Consider the following 7,341-nt stretch of genomic DNA (forward strand, 5'->3'; position numbering starts at 1 on the left):
CCGGCTCAGCACGGTGGGGGGGGAAGAGGGAGCAGTGAAGAAAAACAAGATCCAAAACATAATTCATGAGGAAGGCACACGCGACGGCACTTCCGAGCCCCTCGGAAAAAAAACACATCTGACCACAGGCCGCCCCGGACAGCCCAGGCATTGCGGGCAGTGTGAGGTCACATTTTCCCCCTAACGTTAACACGATCTGCGGGGTTGTGCAACCGGTTACCAAGTTACCGTAGTTACCGTCGGCAGTCTGGCGGCGTGAGCAGTGTGGCGGCCGAGGGATGGTTCCAGGCCTTGTCACTGAGATCCCTCCCCCCCCATCCCCCCACCCGGGACACGGTCTGAGTAAATACTGTGTCGAGTCGTGAGACACGGACTTAGCTGTGTCTCTGGAGCGTGAATAGAAGCAGGGAACTGGCAACCCGCACTCACCTTCCTCACATAGAGGCTCATCGCAGGCACACACACCCCCATGTCTGGTGACCCAGTAACCTGTGGTTTCTGTGCCTGAAGGATGGGAGCAAACCAAACGTTCCTGGAAAGTGAGACTTGAAATGACCCCTCTGCCTTGTGGAATTCTGGGTCATCGAGAAAACCACACACACAGACACACACACATATACACCGTCTCCTGGGCAGGTATCTCTGCTCCCACACAGAGTAGCCACAGCGGATCAGTTACCGGGATATCGCTGAAGGAGTCCAAGCTGCTGTGAGTCATCCCCAGCTTCAGACAGGCCTTACTACCGCTACCCCTCTCAAAGTGAATGCACACCCAAGGTACGTCGTGGTCGTCCTTTGAAGCTCACGTAGGAAGTGTCTAGGGGGCCACACAAGGCCCAGCCTCAGAGGGCAAGAACTCGCTCTCGCAGACAGCAACCCCCAAGATGAAAGGCGATCTGGGCTGGGGGGGGGGGGTTGCGTGCGTAGTGGGCCCCCCACGTTCCTCACCGGGCCCCCGGCATGTGTCTGAGGTGTCAGGCAACAGGGGAAGAAGCTCAGACCGGCATCGTATCCAAAAAGCCTCTGCGTCAATTTGGTCGGAAACGACCCAGAGCTTTAGTAAAGAGTGGGGGGTGGGGGGGAGCGATCTGTGTGTATGTGTTCGGGGGGGGGGGGGGGGGGGGGGGATGCTTGGTTGATGACATCGAATAGAGGAACAGGGAAGAGTGGGAAATGGGAGCCCGGGGCCGGAGTTTCCGTGGCAGGGTTGCACTCGCACGCTAGCGTGACGTCAGAAGGCCTCATCTACATAAAGCTCCATCCCGTTGTACCTTCACGACGGGCTGAGAGGATTCCCAGCCGCTGGGGTGGGGCGGCGTTCAAGGAAAATTGGTTTCACTCTCTCCAAAGAGAGGTAGGGGTGTAACACCCAGGGAGAGGGCTTGATAATTCACACTGGACAGTGTTATTTACTAACGACTGTAAGCTCACCGTTTTACAAAGTTATTTTCCCAAACGTGATAAAAGCACCTCATTTTCCATTACGATGACCTCATGTATTCATTAGATAGTAATTCGGAGCTCCTGGGGTCAACTGGTGTCATTTATGAGGTCATCATGGTGCAGCTGAACTGCATCAGACCGACTTACAATACAAATCCTGCTGCATCACTGTTGTTGAATCCTCTAGCGAATCTGGCAAAAAACACAAAAAAATGAGTTGTATAAAAACAACAACAACAAAAAAAACCTGTTAAAGTATCTGGAAAGCAAATAAAAATATACAAACACAAACTCATAACTGTCTGAAAAATAAGCTTGGGAAGACTGCTTCTGATTCAGCTGCGGCAGAGTGGAAATAGACACCACACACCCGAGTGTCTTCTCCGAAGTATGCTGTGAAACATCACAGACCGAGCTCCTGCAAATCCTCTGGGGTCTCTGATTCATTCAAAAACACAGCGATGCCATGTCAGTCTGACCTTCTAACTATTGTTGCTTTGAGGAGCAATCAGCATAATGTTATGTAGGTGATTACAATGAAATGACGTAGAGGAATTATTTACTATATAAATGTGAGGAGCCCGTTTCCACGATTGAGTAACCTTACAGAGGCAGTCAGCAGTGAAGGTCACATGACCTACATTTACAGGCTGGCTTTACAGGACTGTCTTGACTGGCAGCATTGAGAACCGGGTTTGACACACTGTGACACATTAACTGCACAGTTCAACTGGCTCAGTCGCTGCTGGGCATCAAAATGCCGGCAAATTAATATCAACTGGTTTTAATGGCAAATCTGAAAGTTTTCATCTGATATTCCTAAGAGGGATACATTTAAACACAATTAAAGTACATAAAACTGGTTCGTACTCTATGTAGTAGAGGCAAAAATATATGTACAGTATGGCTGTCTTATAGATTGTTTATTTACTATTGTACTGTTTATTTAGCGAAGTTACCCAAGCTGGGCTCTAGCTGTTTAACTGGACACATCTGTGCCTTACTAACCAATACATCGGGATTTAAATGAAGCCCAAAGTTCACATTTACTCTTTCCCTCTTGGCCAATTAACTTATAAAGTGGAACTGTTTGGCCCACCATCCTCAGCCTTTTTTTATAAGTAATGTTTCTAGGAAAGACTTTCTTCTGTAACGACTTAATAAGAAACTAATGGAAATCTTGTTTTAAAGCCCCCTCAATCATTCTTCTCCCCCTGAAAGAATTACCATAAAAAGGAAAAAACTGAAAACGTCCAAAAAATAATGATCTCCACCCTCGCCTCTGTGAGCCCCCCCCCCCCCCATAGCCACCGGTGGTGAGAGGCTGACTGAGGAGGAAAATGGCAAAGGGCAGAACATTGTAAAGGGGCTTGGGGGGGGTGTGTACCGAGGGGAAAATTCAATACCTCATAATATTAATCCCTGAACCTTCTCTACCCTCCCGTCCTCCATGACACCAGACATATCCCTCCCTGCTCCGCCCATCACCTCAGCAGCCCGTCTGCCCAGTGGTGAGCACTGGGGTGACCCCTGTGACTCTCTGCTTCTGTTTACAAGGGTCACTTGAACGGCAGCCATCCAGCCAATTACCGTGGACCTGCGCTCTCCAGCCTGACAGAAACCTTCGCATGCAAAAGCCACTGGTTCCGCTTAGAGCACAGAGGGGTTTGTCCTCATCCTAGATGGACATATCTGGGCAAATGTCACTTCCAAGTATTTATGCTCAAGGTAGCGCAGTGCCTTAGCGGATAAGAACATAAGAAATTTACAAAGGAGAGGAGACCATTCAGCCCATCAAGCTCGTTTGGGGAGAACTTAACTAATAAGTTCACAGTTGTTAAAATCTAATCTAGCTCTGATTTAAAGGAACCCAGGGTTTTAGCTTGCGCTACACTAGCAGGAAGACTATTCCATACTCTAACTACATGCTGTGTAAAGAAGTGCTTCCTCAAATTCATTTAAAAATGTTCTCCCGCTAATTTCCACTTATGGCCACGAGTTCTAGTATTTAAACTAATATTGAAATAGCCATTTGACCTGTTAGAATCTTATATACCTGGATCATGTCCCCCCTTAATCTCCTTTGCGTGAGGCTAAACAGATTCAGCTCAGCTAACCTCTCCTCATAAGATATTTCTCTAAGACCAGGAATCATTCTCGTAGCCCTACGTTGCACCTTTTCCAAGGCAGCAATGTCCTTCTTAAGATATGGTGACCAAACCTGCACACAATATTCTAGGTGGGGTCTTACCAAGGAATTATGTAATCGTAGCATCACCTCCCTTGACTTAAACTCCACACACCTAGAGATGTAACCCAACATCCTATTGGCCTTTTTTATCGCTTCCCTACACTGGCGAGAGTGGGACATGGAAGCATCAACATACACACTGAGGTCTTTCTCGTAATCAGCTACCTTTATTTCAGTGGAACCCATAAAATATCTGTACTTTATATTTCTGCTCCCTGCATGAATTACCTTACATTTATCTACATTAAATTTCACCTGCCAGGTATCAGCCCAGTCAATAATTAAAACCAGATCCCGTTGTAGTCTCTCTGCTGCTAGATCAGTATCTGCTACACCACCCACCTTGGTGTTGTCTGCAAATTTAACCAGTTTACTGTATGTGTAGGTGTCAATATCATTAATGTAAATTAGGAACAATAGTGGTCCTAAAATTGAACCCTGCAGTACCCCACTATGAACGCAGGCCCACAGTAACATTGTGCCTCTAATAACTACTCGCTGATTCCTGTCTGTTAACCAGTTTTCAATCCAAGCTGCTACAGTTCCTAAAAACACTGCAGCTTTGAGCTTAAGCAAGAGCCGTTTGTGGGTGACAACATCAAAGGCCTTCCGGAAATCTAAGTAGATCACATCATAGGCCTTTTTGTGATTAATTTCTCTTGTAGCTTCCTCAAAGAACTCAAGTAAATTAGTTAAACAGGATGGTAACAGCGTAACTGTGCACCAACGGGGCTATGGGTTCGATTCCCAAACTGTGTATGTGGAGTCTGTAAGGACCCCCGTGTTCTTGTGGGTTTCGGTGCACTACAAAGTAAGAGATTGGTTGTCTCCTGCCGTTTGCCCTTGAGCTCCTCGACAAGATTCACTGTGACCCAGCACCAGATAGGCAGTAGGGAAAGATGGTAGGTAAGATGTCCCTAGAATCTGTTATGTCATTTAACCGTAAGCAAGATGTCTACATCTACATAATTAAATAACATCAGTCTATCTCCCAATCGCTTGTCCAGAGGGGGCCTGGAGCCTATCCCAGGAAAGACAGCAGATCTATATGTTAGACAGGATGCCAGGCCACAGGAGGAAAGCAGAGAACCCAGAAGAAATGTAATCTTAAGATTCAAACGCCCAACCCTGGAGGTGTGAAGCAAAAGTACAGCCTACTCAGCCAAATGTTAAATTAAGTTGCAATTGTACAATTGGGTTCTATTAGTTACTTTATTTCCGAAGTGTTTTACTAACCAATGGAGAGATAAACAGTAAATAAATGTAAAGAAATGGATGGGCTGTAAGACCGAGTTCCGGTGCAATCAGAGGACCGTATCCTTGGAGACGATGATACAGAAAAGTGCCTCTTCCTTCGGCCACTTCTACAGACACTGACCTGCAGAACACGACTGGAAAACTATTTACATTTTCAGTCATTAGCAATCAGCCCAATTTTTTTTTTCTGCTGCCAAATTTAGTTAAAGAAAACTCTCATTCATGCAGTATTTATAGCTTCTGTTTGGTCTCCAGTTGCTGTCTTTATTATTGTTTCATTATAAATGGAAACAGAAAACCAGCCAAAGAAAACCATACTCCATATGAAAACCATACTCACTCAGTATGAAAACCATACTCCGTATGAAAACCATACTCCACAACCCATCCATGTGCCGATGCCATCGGGTGCCGCCATGGCTGATCCAAGATGGCACCATTGGAAAGTCTGAGTAGGAGCAGCAGTGGCCAAATTCACGCTGCCCAGTCATAGGTGGTGCCATATGCAAACACATGTAGAAACACACACACACACACACACACACAACAAACAACAATGAGCATCCTGAAAAGCCATCGTCAGTCTGGATCAAGTAAAACTCTAACAATGGTTTAAATAAGTTTAGTAGGTTAGCAGTGATAGTCAGTCTGGTTTCTTGTATTATAATTTCGGCCTTTTTGATAGATGTACTGACCACTACTCTGCTGGTTGCAAAGCCCATCACAACCACAAGAAGGACCTTCAGACATGGTCCATGCTTTCACAGGTCATCTTCCATACATCAACGAACGGGACTGAAGGGACTCAGATGTCAGGTGTATGTAAGGGATGTATCTCTAAAGTGTGAAGCAAAAATGAAAAAAGAAAAAAAAAAACAACTAAGTTGGGTGAATAAGGCCTAAGACTCTGCCTTTCATTTGCTTTCAGAAGAGTTTGCTCACTGTGTACCTGCGTCTTACAAAACTGCTAACATCGCAAAAAGAAAACCACGCCAGGTACAGGTGAAACGCGCACCCCCGCTCCCAAGACGCCCCTCACTCGCCTCATCTGGCAGTCCGCCACCTCCCGTTCTCTGAGTCTGGGGTACAGAGGGAGTCACATCCAAAGCAGACAGAGTTTCCACCGTTGATGAGGATTGCAGATGGAGTGTGTGTGGGGGGGGGGGGGGGGGGGACAGAGGAAACAGATTAGTATTTATAGAAACATGAGGAATGTGAGCCCCATGGTCTATCACTGCCAGCATAATCTGTTCAAGATTACGGTCCTGTCTTGTAACAGCGGCTTGCTAAGGGCAAAATGAATGGAAAAGAGATGTGGCTGGTGACAAAGGCGAAAGACACCGACAACCTTTCCCTCTTTTGCGAGTACAAAGCGGGGATGTTGAGGAGAAAGGCTTTTCCACTAGGCCACGCGCATGTGCACACACAAACCAGACAAAGGTGCCCTGTCTGCACTGGGATGGAGGACCACCCAAGAGATGGAAGTCCCTGTTGTTTTGAAGGGTCACATGCGAAGCACATTTGCTCATGGTCTAAGAAACCCAAGCAGCACCCTCCCATAGAGGGTCTTCAGGATTTTTAAGGTTAAATGTTCAACCAAGCTGGCAGGTCCTCCCTGTGCTTCAAATCACCCCCCAGGGGTCTTCTGCAGGTATAATCCCATAGCCAGGTTCCTGGATTCAGACCTTCCTGGGCCACAATGGAAGAGAAGTTTGTTGGGGCTTCTGCTCTACCTGATGTTATCTGCTTTAGCCTTTCCTGTCCATCTGGGTGAGCATCCATCACTATGATTTGGAGCCAGCATCAGGTAGACAGGGCAGAAGACCGGTCTGCATGGGATGCCACTGCGGCACAGTGACTCACACGGTGACACAGGATAAAGGATATTAAGGTGGATTTATATCGCTGGATCACTGCTGATATGGGCCAGAAATCTCAACATAGTACAGACTGGCAACCACAATCAAGAACGTGAAGGTCTGGGAAACAAATTAGCATTTGATTGGAAGAAGGTGAGTCGTGAACTCACAACGACTATTTTTCTGAAAAACGATTCAGACCTGGCATTCAAGAGGAATACAGCTAATTGTCTGTGAACAGAACGAAATACTCTGTTGATGATGTGCATTAAACCAGGAGACAGCCATCACACGTAATATCCTGTACACACAAGTCACACATGCAAGTCACCAGGGACTGTTTCCTCAAGATCACGTGGGCTCATCCACAAATGTTTGTCTGTACTGATAGGATTAAGGGGGAAAAAATTGGTTCCTATCTTCCCAAAAGAAGAGTACTGGGATGATATACCACTCAAATAAAATAGTCCAAAATAGGATGGATCTTCAAAACTAGTACTGCACTAGTTGTTCCTGTTAGTTTAGCAGGAC

At 46.4% G+C, this 7,341-nt stretch overlaps 1 long non-coding RNA gene across 1 annotated transcript; it reads right to left on the reverse strand.

The window, feature by feature from the left end:
• Positions 1-1,166: 1,166 nt before the first annotated feature.
• On the reverse strand, positions 1,167-5,752 carry LOC125715526 (uncharacterized). Its single transcript, XR_007384091.1, has 3 exons — positions 5,647-5,752; positions 5,292-5,430; positions 1,167-1,635 (listed from the first exon to the last, which is right to left on the reverse strand). It is a non-coding gene; the product is annotated as an uncharacterized LOC125715526 (long non-coding RNA).
• Positions 5,753-7,341: the final 1,589 nt, after the last annotated feature.

This window comes from Brienomyrus brachyistius, chromosome 20 (genome assembly GCF_023856365.1).
Source record: "Brienomyrus brachyistius isolate T26 chromosome 20, BBRACH_0.4, whole genome shotgun sequence".
In the NCBI taxonomy this organism is placed as follows: Eukaryota; Metazoa; Chordata; class Actinopteri; order Osteoglossiformes; family Mormyridae; genus Brienomyrus; species Brienomyrus brachyistius.